We start from the raw sequence: 14,880 nt of genomic DNA, 5'->3' as shown, positions 1-14,880 counted from the left end.
TAACCCCAGATGTCATTTGATAACGGGGACATTAAGATGGCTTTGGGGGTCCAATTGCTTCTGCAGTTTAAAGCAATGAGAAGCCTTATCCGCTGCTTGTCGCTGGATGCTCACAATCATCTGCTCTGATGGAAAATTTGTACCAAATACTTCCCCCTGACCACTGTGATATGGCCCTGGAAACTCTCAGCACCAGTAACAATAACAGCTGTCGAGCTTTGAGCACTGCTTTCAGGCACAGCAAGACCCTCAGCAAGACTCTGAAAGCGACTTACAGATGTCTGACGTTTCCCCTAGCTACAGATGGAGAAACTGAGGTCTGGAGAGATTGCACACTCACCTGAGGTCGCATGTGTGAGCAGTGGAGCCTGGGCTGGTAGCATCATCTCCTGCTGAGGCTAATAGAGAAAATTCAGTGGACAGGGAGGGCACAGGAGAATCTCCAGCTAGCGTTCATGTTACTATATACTACTATTACTGTTGAGATGAGCCATTGAGTAGGGTAAAGATGAATATGATTAAAACATCTTCTTTAAAAAAATCTTTGTGTGTGTGTGTGTGTGTATGTATGTATGTATGTATGCATGCATGTGTGCTCATGAGTCTGACCGTGGTGGTGAGTAGACATGTGCTGTGGTGCACATGCAGAGGTCAACCTGGGGGGGTGTGTGTCAATCCTCGATTTCCACCTTGTTTAAGACAAGGACTCTTGTTGGGCAAGGTGGCACACACCTTTCATCTCAGCATTTGGGAGACAGAGGCTGGTGGATCTCTGAGTAAGGCTAGCCTAGTCTACAGAGTTCCAGAATAACTAGGGTTATACATAGAAACAATGTCTCAAAAACAAAAAACAAAAAACAAAAAACAAAAAACAAAAAACCAAACCAACCAACCAACCAACCAACCAACCAACCAACCAACTAACCAACCAACCAACCAATCAAACAAACAAAAGGCAGGGACTCTTATTGCTAACTGTCACTGCATATGGCAGGCTAGTTGGCCCTTAAATGTCTGGGGGTTCTTCTTTCTCTGCCTCCCATTTCACCATAGGCGCATGGGCTATAGCCATGTTCTGCCACAACCAGTTTCACATGGCTTCTTGGGTTCCGATTCAAGTCCTCATATTTGGAAGAGAAGAGCTTTACCCACTGAGTTGTCTCCCTGAGACTTCTTATAGGTTTACCTTTATCAACCATCCAATCAATCAATAACCAATCAACCAATCAATCATATATTTACAGAGCTCCTACTAGGTGGAAAACATTATCAATCTTAGGTGTTTCATAGAAAACAAGACCAAAGATTAATCCATGGAATGAATCTAAGAGAGGCAGGGAATCAGACAGAGATTCCAGAGGATAGGCTAAGGTGTGGAATATTGCAGTGTCTGGAGGGAGGGCTGCTAGAACTGACCACAGAGATCACATTTAGGAAAAGCCTCTCTTAATTCGACTGCAAATGAGTACCATGTCTCTCGGGGTGCAGCACCTTCTCTGATGCTGGGATGATGCTATGGAGTAGACGGAAGCAGATCTGTCTCACAGGAAAATACAGAGAACTTTTACAGAAAACACAGGGAACAAATGCATAGCCAGCTTTGAGCTTGACCTCTGACTCCAAGGTCAGACCCCCTTCCCTCAAAGTCACCCAGCAGTAAAGCTCCAGGTTTAGGGCTGGGCCCAAGCCAGACCCAACAGCATGCTTGATGTCCCGTGTCTTGTGGAGGCTGGCTCTGGAGCTGCCTGAGGCTCTGTCCAACTTGGAGATCCACAGAATGCATGTCATTCCTCAATGCCTGGATGCTCAGAAATGTTCTTTTGTAGTTTCTGGGAACATTCCCTGTACCCCGATTTTGGGTTGGGTTTCTTTCAGGGTTTCTCATACTTGTCTTCCTCTCTCAAAGTGCGTTTGTCCTGCTGCAGCCCCCACTCTTCTCCCTGCACCCCACACCAACCAGGTACCCCATTCTTGCTGTTTTCCTCCACACTACTCCTACCTACCACACCTATCCCCAAACCCACAAAGCTCTTTACTACCCAGAGGAGCAAGTCCAACTTTCTTAACCTTGGCCTTTGAGGCCTTGGAGAACCCCAACTCCCGTAGAATCTTAGACACACATCTTTGGAGGCACCTCTCATGCAATGAGTGTCGGGCAGGTTGACTTGAGTTCTATGTTGGTACTTTCCCCATTGGTGTGGCCAAATATCCAAGGAGAAGCAAGTTAAGGGAGGCTCAGAGCTGGGGATGCATGGCGGTGCACAAGGCTCACGGCTGTGGCAGCAGGAGCATGAGGATGCTTGCTTTACGTAAGTGCAGGCCAGGAAGCAGAGAAAGGAAAAGGCTGGCTCTCAGCTCACTTTCTCCTTCCCCCATCCTCCTTGTAGTCAGTCTAGGTGCCCAGGCCGTGGAATGGTTCTGTTCACAGTCAGAGAGCATCTTTACTCCTCAGTTACTCCTCTCTGGGAAAGTGTTCACTGACATAACCAAACCAAAGGTCTACCCTGCTAATACACCCGGTATTTCTAAATCCAATCAAGTTGTCAATCAAAATTAACCGTTACAGTTATTCTTTGTGATTGCCCCTTACTCTCTTTAGTGTGTTAGCAGGAAGCCTGGCCCATAGCCTGCATCTTCCAAGATTCCTATCCCAGCAGTGATGGTACAGGATGCCTTTCTGTCTCTATCTTCCAGCCCTGGTCCCTGCTTAGTGGCAAAATCTACATTAACGATAAAGCTGCAGTTTTGATGTGCCGTTTCCTGAGTTCCCACATCCTTTTATCATCAAATAAGGTCATTGGGTTTTCTCTGGAGCTCCTTGAGGAAGCCAGTGCATCCTGCCATCCTAATGCGTATTAGCATGAATCAGGGCAGGCTAGGCATGCATGGCTACTGGTGCATTGCCTTGGAGCTGCTAGACCATGCATCTCCAACATAGCAGTGCCATCTGGGGGTGCAACAGCATTCTTGGCCTTTCCTCCTGCTTCTGGCAGCCAGAGATGGATATTGAATGCTTAGCTTAGGTTGTTGCAACCTAAGGGAGGGATGGGTAAGAATTGCTACCTCCTGGACTCTCAGCCTACAGAGAGGCTTGCTGTCTCAGGCCAACAGCAAGCAGAAGTGATGGGACCCTGATGTGATTTCTTCTGGGGCTTGTGGCCAAGGGCTTCTGTAGAGTAGCTCCTGGAGATGATGGCTGAATATGATGACCCAGTGGCTTCTTCCATGAGACCACTCTCCTCAAATGGAGAGCTTGGGATCTACCAAGCTGAGAACGGAAGCTGGAGTCTCTGGGGGTATGAACTGGGATTGCAGATTGACTGAGGTGGATGGTAGCTATGGTGAAGAAAGGATGCCTGGAGGGAGGAGACTTTCAGCTCTGAGTAGCAACTCCACTTCCCTTTGGGTAGCCAAAGCATCTATACCACGAAGGAATGTGCCAGAGAAGGTAGGAGAGTCCTAAGCAGGCCCAGCATCCCTGAGCACTCAAGCCTGATGAGTTCATGTGTGATCAGCCTCCCTCTCCCGACCAGGGACTCAGGCTCAGGGGTACGGAGTGCTTGCTAGCCTAAGAGCCAGCCAAGGAGAGAATCGTGACACTTTGCTTTTTAAATTATTGATCAAGCTTTTAATCGAAAGAGCAAACCAACCTTTTTCTACTAAAATGCAAACAGAACACTGTAGACTGAAACCTAAAGTACCCCCTCCTGCAACTGACGTGGGTCCTCGGGCCTCTTCCAAGGGTAGTTGGCCAGAGCCACTTTGTCCCCTCAGCCTCCTCAGGGAGCCCATGCTAGACTCTGCCTCAAGTGGATGACAATCAGCGCTGACTGAGATGGACAGAGGAAAGGGGGAGGTTGGGTCATCCTCGTGCTTCTAGATGAGTCCTCGTTGCTGGCCTGCAGAATGAGTGAGTCACTCTGAAGTTTGAAAGGGATGTCCATTACACTGTGTGAACTTTTATCATAGAAACTTACATTGTTGTCAATATAGACTTGCATGTGGCTCAGGCTAGCCTCATACCCACTGTGTACCCAAAGATAAACTACGTACTTTCGGACTCTCCTGCTCCTTCTTTCCAAGGGCTGGGATCATGGACATATGCCATTACTCCATCTTAAGTGGTACTGAAGATAGAACTCAGGGCCTGGTGCATGCTGGGAAAGTTCTTTACCAACTGAACCACACACCCAGCCTCTGGACCTTTATTTAGTTATTTACATTTTTCGACTGCTGGGAGTGCTGAGGGGCTGGTCCAGGAATGTTTGCCCAGGTGGCTGTATCTCTGCCTGTGCTGGCTAGGATTTAAGACAAAGCTGGTAGAGAGCCCTGCTTTCTGCAAATGACATCTAAGACATTAGAATTGCTTACGTATGTGGTTACAAACAGAAGGGGTGCACTGGAGGTTGTCCACTTGGGGTGATGCAGCCAGGCCAAGGGTGCCCTAGAAGCTCCAGGCCTTGGAACTTCTTCCTTGTCACATTAGATTGCCAACCTCTGGCTTTGATCCTGGGCATCATCATCTGTGAGTCTCAGATAAACCTCTGACTTTCCAGCGTGACCCGAAGACTCTCTGCTATGACGCAGGATATCACCCCATCCTACTTCTTTCTAGGTTGAGCATTCTAGCTTCTTTCAGGCTCTCTAAAAGGCTCACACAAGAGTCTACAGGGCAGGCCCCCTCTGCCTCCAAAATATCAGTGAGATTCCAACAGAGGAGAAAGGACATCTTTTCCCAGAAGTGATTAGACCCTACCCTAAGATCCACTCTCCCTTCATCTTTCCCCTCTGTATCCCCTCTGCTCTTTCACAGACCCTCCTTTGCGGGGGCTCTGAATGTGTATCCCCACACTCCAGCACTGAGCTGCTCTCTTTCAAAGCCACGACGCATAATCTCTCCAAGGAGCTCATCTCTCTTCAGAGCATCTCAGTGGCTCAGATAAACGCCAGGACCATTTCTTACACCCCAAGCCAGTCCCACCCTTCCCATCAGACTCTGTGGTCCTCTGTGCACCTGCAGCTGACAAGTGGCTCTCCATCTTCTTATGGACAACCACCTGCGCAGAGGCAGGAGATGAGGAGGCTGAGCCCTGCAAATCTTATCTGAAGGGTGATAGGTTCAGTGTGAGGCTCACTGGGAACATCTGCTTTAGGTGACATGGCTTATCCTAGGCCTACGAAATCAGAGGATCAGGGAGCAGATTGGAGTTATCCTAATTATCTCTGTGCAACAATGAGGGCATTGATTGTGATGGGAGATTCACATCGAGGAATCTCTGGGCTTGTCTATTGCAGTAGACACAGCCATTTCTAAAAGCAAGACTCATGACCCAACAGGGACCTCATGTGCTGTTTTCTCTGAGCTAATCTACTCCCTGCCCATTGACTCCTGTCTTTAACTCAATCCTAATAGCCCATCTCCTGCTACTATCCCCAGCCACGTGTTTCTTCTTCTTGTCACCCTTTAGAGCAGCGGTTCTCAACCTGTAGGGTTTGACCCCTTTGAAAGTCAAATGACCCCTTTCACAGAGGTCACATGCCAGGTATCCTGCATATCATATATTTGCATTATGATTCATGACAGTAGCAAAATTACAGTTATGAACTAGTAACGAAATAATTTCCTGGTTGGGGGTCACCACAACCTGAGGAACCTTATTAAGGAGTCACAGCATTAGGAGGGCTGAGAGCCTCGACTTTAGCAATCACACTCTCATCTACAAAAGTTCACACTCAAGAACTGTGGAAACCAAATTACAAATAATAACAATAATCACAAAAATCTAATGGCTTAAGTCAGTTTATAGTTTCGTGGTGCACCCCATTCATAGTTCTCCTTTGCCACATGCAGCCTGTGGTCAGAAGACCGGACCCCTTGAGCTAAAACAGCCACATGCTTTCCCTTCACTGTCTGTAATGATGCCCTGTACTCGTTGAACGTCAGATTCATGTCACTTAACATCACACATGGTGAGGTCCCTGAAGGCGTGGACCCAATGCTAGGGCTTGGAGAACTGCCTGTAGGCAGTAGTCACTCAATTTAAATATTCAAAGAGGGGACAAAGTACAAGGCAGACCCACAGTGAGGAGTCAGGTGCTTTGGCCAGTCTAGGCATGGTAACCCTCTGAATTATTTTGCTCCCAAAGTACTTTCTTCATCTGCAAAGCAATTCTTCATGTGCTACAACATCTGGTCATCTTAGTAACCCTGAAAGGTAGGCACTGTGAATGCAATTTGCTCTTGTCCCAGAAAAGGAAATAGGGATCCTCAGAGGTTAAATGACAAGCCTGAGGTCACATAGGTCTTCACCTGTAGTGTGCTGATATTTTTCTGCTCTGGCTGAGGTTGAGTCGGGTAGGGGGACTGATTGCTGCAGAGAGAGCTCCTGGGGCTATATGGAGGGTTTCTGGTATTGCAGGGAGAGATTCTATGAGCTTCCGGAACAAGGTTGACTTGGAGCTACGTTGTAGAGGTGAAAGCTTTGGAGTCATTCCAGTAAGCAGGCCTTGGAGAAAGTCTTGTCAGGTATGTTGATGCAAGCTAGGCCGTCTTGTGCACAGGAGCTGGATGGAAAGGAGAGACGAAGAAAGGAAGACCATGCTTGCTGAATGCGTTGTCTGAGATCCAGGCACCTGTCTTTCCAGTGGGGGATACAGTCCACTGTGGTCTTATGGCTCTGGAAACAAAGCCCAGAGAAATTAAACAGTCAGTGTAAGGACACACAGCAGCAGCTGGGATAAGACAGCAGGCATGCCCTCTGTTCTCTAGTGAGGGAGGCTTGTTTAAAGGTGAGTTAGTCTGACATCTATTTGGGAATGGTTTAGTGTGTTTGTGTGGGAGGGTTGGGTCCAATACATTCTGTTTAACAGTAGTTGAGAATTCTGGATGGGTGTCCCTTGCCCAGTGGTCTGTTGGCTACCAGGTACCTATAGTTACAATGAACATGGGACATGCCCAAACAGGCTTGGGTTGGGCAATCTGTCCAGCCATCAATTCTTCATTTTGTCCGTAATGATAAATCAGTCCAGGCTCAGCTCCTGCTGCCAATGCTCAACACTCCCTGTCAACTCTGCCATCTCGTAACTCATTACGAAGACCCAGGAACAGCTTTTTATGGGAAACACTAATGGTTGAGAAGACAGAGGCTGCAGGTTTTCCAGAGGGTATCCTCAGACTCATACTTCCTTACTCAGCAAGATGTGCAGATGGCTTGAGGTGTATACTATGCCTTGTGCTCTGACATCACTGTATAGCATTACTGTGTTCCCACCTGTCCTCAAGTACCTACTGCATGCTAGGTTCTAGGACACACAGAGAAGGTGGTGGTGGTGGGGGGGGGGGAAGCATGGTCCTGGATATGATGGTCCTGTTTCTGCCTTTGCTAGTTGCATGGCCTTGGCAAGCCACTCAACCCCTTTGTCCTCTGGCTTTGTTTCTGCCAGTGAGGAGAATGAATGAGTGAGTCTACCCTAGAGAGGTCTTCTGAGAACCAAATGAATCGAAAATTTTTTTTTTTTTGCACATAATACACATCCATAAATAGTCAATAAATGCTGTGTTATCATGGAATTCCATTCTTAGAACTGCAGGATTTCAGAGCTTAAAAGATCGTTTGAGACCATGTAGCCTGATTCCTTCATTTTGCAACATCAGAAACTGATGCTCCAAGAGTTGACTTGCAGAGCTTGTGTGTCCAGGCCCCGACTCTCCAGGTAGTGCTGCATCCTGACGCCATCTTACCTGTTGCTAAAGAGATGAGGTAATTACAAAGTGTTAGGAGACAACATTAAATTCTCAAGTGGCCATGGAGTCTGGGAGAAGGGATGGCTTGTTCCCCTATGGTGGCCTGCCACCACCCCCAGACCCTCTATCTGAGTGGCTGCCTGCTGCTTGCTCTTTCTCTCAGCCAGGGGGAATGAAAGAGCAGCAGGGAAGCAAACACCCATTTGTCTTGAGGAGCCTGGAGCGGCAGGAGAGGTAATCAAGATCTTGTTGCCCACAGCTGAGAGAAAACCTGTAATTAATCTGACTGCCCCTCTGATTTTCTCTGTCCTTTTCTCCACCAAACATTGTCTGCCGGCTGTCAGCTTCCTCTCTGTCCCACCCGGAAAAATCAGGATTAATGATGTAGTAGTCCCGCGAGGACAGGAGAGGATAGTGCAGGGACCACTGAATGAGAAGAGTTGCCATCCAGTGCAGGAGGGCTGGGGTTCCAGACAGCATGCACAGCCACTCAGGACTGCGGTGGTGTGTCTTCAGGCTATGATTGTCCACTCCATCAACTGGCCACTAGTGTGAATCAGTAATTGTTTATGGAGCTCCTGTGCAGAACAGACCCCATTGCATGTGTGTTGGGTAGATATATGCCTGGAAGACATGTTCCCTGCCCTCCTTGACAGGGTAAGTGTCAGGGGAATCAACTGCTGGCTCATGCAATTGTATCTATTTGTGGTTGCAGCTTGTGAGCGCTGTCCAAGGTTCTGGAGTGGCTGCTGTGAATGAGAGGGAGAAAGCCCCGCAGGGAAGGTTTTATGCTCAAAATAGAGACATAGAATTGGGGGTCAGAGATGATTCAATCTGAGTCATGTTCAAGGAATACTTCTCTTGACTTGAGGAAACGAAATAGCCTGTAGGGCTGTCAGATTGTTGCTGTTAAGAGGCCATATTGGGGCTGGCACATGGGAAAGCAGAAGCAAAGAGGCAGAGTGTCAGCTCCCACTACAGTGCTCCACAGCCTTGGGAGAGAGAGGCTGTCAAAGGAACAGTCGATGAATGGCGCCTTTGAGCTAGGTCAAAGACAGTAAAGGACAACAGATGGGAAGCTTGGGTTGGGGCAAAATTATACTTAGATTATGGACTGCTATACAACATGTTAAGTACCTAGCAGTTTACACCATTTCTAGGTTCATTCTTTTTTTTCTTTCATTATTTCAACAGATACCGTGTGAGTACCTACTATGTGCCAGTCTGTGCCAGGCACTGGGGACACAGGTGGAAAAGTCCGAGTTGTTCCCTGCTTTTCTGGTTCTCGTTGTCCCGGAGGTAGGCATCGTTCTTCCTGTGTTTTCAATGAATGAAAAAGAAAAAGAGAGAGAGAGAGAGGGAGATGTTTTTTGCTTTAACAGAGTCTGTTTCTGAAGGTCAGGGCCAGCTCTTGCCTGCTTTGAATGAGGCCCACCCTCTGTTCTTGTGATTGATATGACCACATGGGATGTTTGGAACAGTACTCCCAATAATGCTACATGAGTCTGCACCTGGCCTAGGCGTTCCAAGTTCAACTACATCCCATGCTCTAGAACAATGCCTGGCATACTTTACAGACTCCATAAATATTGTCGAATGGATAAATGAACTGTTAAAAAGGAAGGAACTTTAAAAAATCAGATCCAGTTATACTGTATTAAAACAATACTGAATACAGCCATTTACATCAAATGCCTTCCATTTATGCCTAACCAGCACCCGTCATGGTAATTATCATGCAGACAGCTAAGTAGGTGTCAGATTAATCCTGTGTATTTTATTTGATGACAGAACTACACTCAGTTCATGCAGGTGTGAATTTTGTTGTGCCTAGCTCCAACGTCTGCCTGAACCTAGAGACCACATTCCAGAACAATGATTTCTAAGGTCTGGGGAGCCCCTAACCCTGGGCCCAATGATGAGAGATTATCTGGTGAGCCTTATAAGAATGGAAAGGATCACCTGTCCCATGAGTGGAAGGCTCAGTGGTTTTCAGCCCTCCACCAAATGTTGGGAGAGTCCATCCACCAACCAAGCTCTGTTACCGATCAGAAGGCTGCATCCAAGAAGACTGAGTGTTAGCTCAAGAGCCAGGGTTGCAGGCTTCTCACTCCATCTCCTTCCAACTGTTTCCTTGGAAGAGCAGAAAGCTGGACCTTTCAGTTCTTCTGTAAAAACTACAAAAGACTGAGGTGTTGGCCTTACACTGACATGCCAACGATCTAGTTTTAAAAAGCTAGCAGCTGGATTAAAATATTTGAATAATTTAGGGCTGGAGAAGCCAGGATCCAAGTGTTTATAGCACCATACTCCCCTAAATTCCCAAATCAGGATCCCCCTCTCCTGCTAAAACTACATGAGGCTCCTTAAAGTAGGCAGAACTATCTACTTCCGGAGTCCTTGGTGCATACACACAACCCTAGCTTAGGTATGCTTGCACGCCAGTGTGGAGACAGTCAGTCACTGAAAGAACCAACACCATCATAATAAGTAAGAGTACCAGGCTTCCCTTGAGACCGGCTTTGCTTTAATCTGTCTCTGTACCAACACCCAGTGCTGTGATTTGCATGCCAAATGTTTCCCATTGGCTTCTGTGTTTGAGCATTTGCTACCTGGGTGGTGCTGTGGTTTAGAGAGCTTGTAGAACTTATACAAGGTAGAACTTAGCTGGGGAAAGTGGGTTGTTGGCCCTGCTTTTAGCCTGCATTCTCTGCTCCTCTCTTTTGGGATATGGGGAATCCCAGTAACACAGCTCATCCACTCTGAATTCTAGCATGACTTCCCCTCTCAATGTATGAGCTAAAACAAATTCTTCTTCTAAGCTACTTCTAGCAAGTATTTTGTCACAGCAGGGAGAAAAAAATACCGACTACATCAAGAATTAAAGGACAGATTCCGGGACTCGTTTGTTATCATTGGAGTTTCCTTTACTCCTCTGTTCCCTCCTGGATCCTCTTCTGCCTTCCTGCAGCAGGGGGCCATTTGAGACCTGATGCTCATTGAACAAACAGGCACCATGTATCCACTGTTTATGTGGAGACTCTGGGGACACCACAGAAAGCTGGGGACAGTCCTTGCTCTTAAGAGGCTCACAATGATCCCAGTTGGAGACTTATGGCAGCATCAGCCAGAGAGGAAAGTGCTGTCTCTGAGTCACCACAGAATGCAGTGCTGGCTCACAGAGGAGGGCCTGATTCTAGGGGTGAGACACACACAGACAGACAAACACACAGACCCATAGACACACAGACAGACACACAGACACACAGACAGACACACAGACACACAGACACACACATGCACATACATACAGACATACACATAGGAATACATACATACAAACAGACACATGGATGCACACAGACATGTACAGGCATACACACACACACAAACATATATCCACATACAGATATACATAAACACAGAGACATACACAGACATATACAGGAACACAGACATACACACACATATACATACATACACAGACACACACAGATACACACATACATACACATACATACACACAGATGCATACATACATATATACATACATACATACATACATACATACATACAAAGACATACCCACAGGCACACACAGAGACAAATACACAGAGAAAGACACAGACCCACACACAGGCACAGATACACACATATAATCTCACACACAGACACATATAGACATACACATACATACAAACACAGATACAAACACACAGACACAGAAACAGAGAGATAGACACACACAGAGACATACACACAGAAACATAGAGACAGACACACAGAGAGACATTCAGATACACACAGAGACAAACAGATACAGACATACACACACACACACACAGACAGACACCCATACATGAACACACCCACACACATATACACACACACACAGAAACATAGAAACAGATACACACAGAGACACAGACATAGGCACAGAGGCACACACAGAGACATAAGCACATATAGAGACACATATACACACAGATACAGACATGCACACACACAGATATTGACACACGCAGGCACACACATATATACACATACACACATACATATATACATAAACATACACACATGTACACATACATACACATATATGTACATAGACAAACACACAAAGACACACAGATATGGGCATACACACACAAGCACACACATATACACACACATACAGACACACCCCTTCAGAACATGTGCAGGGAAAGCTGCAAGGTATGATGGGAAGAGTGAATATGTGTTCAAATGTGGGGTGCCATGAAACACCAATAACTTCTAAAGCTTAACACACCTAAGGAAAAGTGCACAATGGATCTGACCTGTCTAACACTCATCCGAGTGGAAAATGGATCATGTGCTCTGCAGAGGGCCCCAGGGAAGTGTCTACCCTGAGCAGAGAGTTTTAAATGGCTATTTACTTTATAACATAATGGATTTCATACCTGTACATAACCTACTTGGAGCATATTCCACTTCTGTCATCCTTTCTTTTTTTTTTTTTTTTTTTTTTTTGGTTTTTTGAGACAGGGTTTNGTTTCTCTGTGTAGCCCTGGCTGTCCTGGCACTCACTTTGTAGACCAGGCTGGCCTCGAACTCAGAAATCCGCCTGCCTCTGCCTCCCGAGTGCTGGGACTAAAGGCGTGCGCCACCACGCCCGGCCTGTCATCCTTTCTTTCTCTCTCTCCTTCACCTCAATCCATTTCTCTCCCCTAATAGTTTCCCATCTACTTCTGCATCATCTTTGCTTCTAGATTACACATAAGGCAGAAAACGGGTATTCCTTGTGTTTCCGAGTCTGGCTTATTTCTGTTAGCATCATGATCTTCAGCTCTATCTCTCACGCTGGTGTTGAGGTCTCAGGTGACATATTTTTTTCTCTATTGATGACTAATACTCTACTGTGTGTTCATATGCTTTCCTTTATCCATTCGTCTGCTGGCAGGACCTAGGACAGTTATCTAACTTGGATATTGTCAATTGTGCAGCAATAACCCCAGGTGTGCAGGTATCTCCAGTGTATGTTAGTATGTTAACTTCATTCCCTTCAGGTATATACCCAGAAGTCATAGACGACAGTAGTTATATTTTTAGGTTCCCTCCTACCTTCCCTCCCTCCCTTCTTCCCTCCTTCCTGCCTTCCCTCCCTCCTTCCTTTCTTTCATTTTTGATTTTTCTGAGACAGGATTTCTCTGTGTATCCCTGGCTGTCCTGGAACTCACTCTGTAGTCCAAATTGGCCTTGAACACAGAGATCTGTCTGCCTCTGCCTCCCAGTGCTGAGATTAAAGTTGTGTCTCTATACTAATTTCCCAAGCCTGCACTTGCTAATTTATTTTTACACCAAAAATGCATCTTTCCCTTGAATCTTTGCCATTATTTGTTGCTTTTTTTCTCAAAGAAAACTATGCTGACCAGCATGAGATGGAATCTCAGTATAGTTTTGAATTGTATTCAATGGCTAAAAATGTTGAACCTTTTCCCAAGTATTTATTGGCCATTTAAAAACTATCTGCTTAGTTCAATTGCCCACTTATTGATTGGATCATATGGGTTTTCTCAGCGTTCATTTTTTGGAGTTCAAAGATCAGATGGCTGTAGCTGCTTGTGTTTATTTTTGGATCTTCTATTCCATTGTTCCATGTGTCTTATAGATTTCAACAGTGAATCGTCTGGTACTAGGTCTTTCTTTGTCTGGATACCTTTTTATTAATCCATCTTATTCCTTATTATTACTGTATTTGGGATTTTTATATTCTTTTCATTCAGTTTTGGTAGGTCTTTTATATCTGGAAATTATATTTATCTTTCTGGACTTCTCATTTTATTGGAGTATAAATTTTCAAATTATTTCCTAATGAACCCTCCATATTTCAGTGGTATACTTTGTTATGATCTACATTGGAGAGAGTGGCATGAATTGCTGAGAGGAATGCATATCTTTCCATTCAGGATGTAACATTCTGTAGGTGTCTGTTGAGTCTATTTGATCTATAATAAAACCTATCTTCATTTGTTGGGGGAGAGTTGCAGGATATAGCTATTGATGAACATGGAGGTACAAAAGTCACTCACTATTATTATATTGGAGATTTCCTCTCCAACTGTGTTTGTCTTACAAAACAGGGGGCATTGATAACTAGGGCACATATATTTATTATTATTATATTTTCTTGACATATTTGTTCTCTTTACCAATAATGTAGTGACTTTTTTTTGTCTCCCTGAGTTTTGGAGGTAGAAATATTTTGTTGTGTTCTGTTTGCTTCTGGATTCTATTTGCCTGTGTTATCATTTTTCATCTTTTTCTTTTCAGTCTGTGTATGTCTTTGCCAGTGAGGTGTGTTTCTTACAGGCAGCATCCAGTTGGGTCTTTATTTCTGACCTACTTACCTAGCCCATGACGTTTAATGAGAGAACTAAGACCATTGATGTTGGAATTCTAATATAAAGATGTCAGCTAATTTCTACTATTTTATTGTTGTTGTTTTTTTCCCCTAATGAGTGATTCTAATTCTCATTTGCTTATTTACTGTTCTAGATATTTATTATTGCATGTTCTTCTGGGGTCATGCTTATCTTCCTCTACTGTGTGTAAAACCTCTTGAAATATCCTTGGCAGTGCTGGTTTTGTGTCATGGATTTTTTTTTTTTTGCTTTTATTTACCTTAAAGGATCTTTATATTTTCTTTTATTCTGAAGGTTAACTTTGGGGGATATTGTAATCTAGATTGGTGGGGTTTTCTTCTATGGTTGAAATAAATCATCCTATTTTTTCCTGTGAGATATTTGAGCTATTCTAATAGTTTTCCCTTTAGAATGGGTTAGTATTTGTTGCTGACAACTTTCAGTATTCTTTCTTTCTTCTGTACTTCACTTTTAAAGTGTAATATGGCTAGCTTGTCTTCTGGTCCTGTCTGTTTTGGCTTCTAAATACGTCCTTTTCTTGTACGTCTGCACCTATCCTAAGATTTGGAAAGTTTCTTGATATCATTTAACTGAGAAGGTTTTATGCCCTCAGTCTGTATCTCATCACCTATCTTCACATTGGAAAGGAAGAAGTCAAAATATCACTTTTTGCAGATGATATGATAGTATATATAAGTGACCCTAAAAATTCCACCAGAGAACTCCTAAGCC

At 44.9% G+C, this 14,880-nt stretch overlaps 1 protein-coding gene across 1 annotated transcript in view; it reads left to right on the top strand.

Annotated features, from left to right (window-relative positions):
• Nucleotides 1–8,932: 8,932 nt before the first annotated feature.
• Nucleotides 8,933–14,880, top strand: part of Grik4 (glutamate ionotropic receptor kainate type subunit 4) — a 301,102-nt gene continuing 295,154 nt past the window's right edge. Inside the window, exon 1 of the mRNA XM_029482082.1 lies at nt 8,933–9,043. The gene's annotated coding sequence lies outside the window, so the exon portion shown is untranslated. The remainder of the gene's footprint in view (nt 9,044–14,880) is intronic.

Source organism: Mus caroli, chromosome 9 (assembly GCF_900094665.2).
Source record: "Mus caroli chromosome 9, CAROLI_EIJ_v1.1, whole genome shotgun sequence".
Classification (NCBI taxonomy): Eukaryota; Metazoa; Chordata; class Mammalia; order Rodentia; family Muridae; genus Mus; species Mus caroli.
Note: the sequence above shows the minus strand (reverse complement) of the source record. Positions and strands in the feature narration are given on the sequence as shown.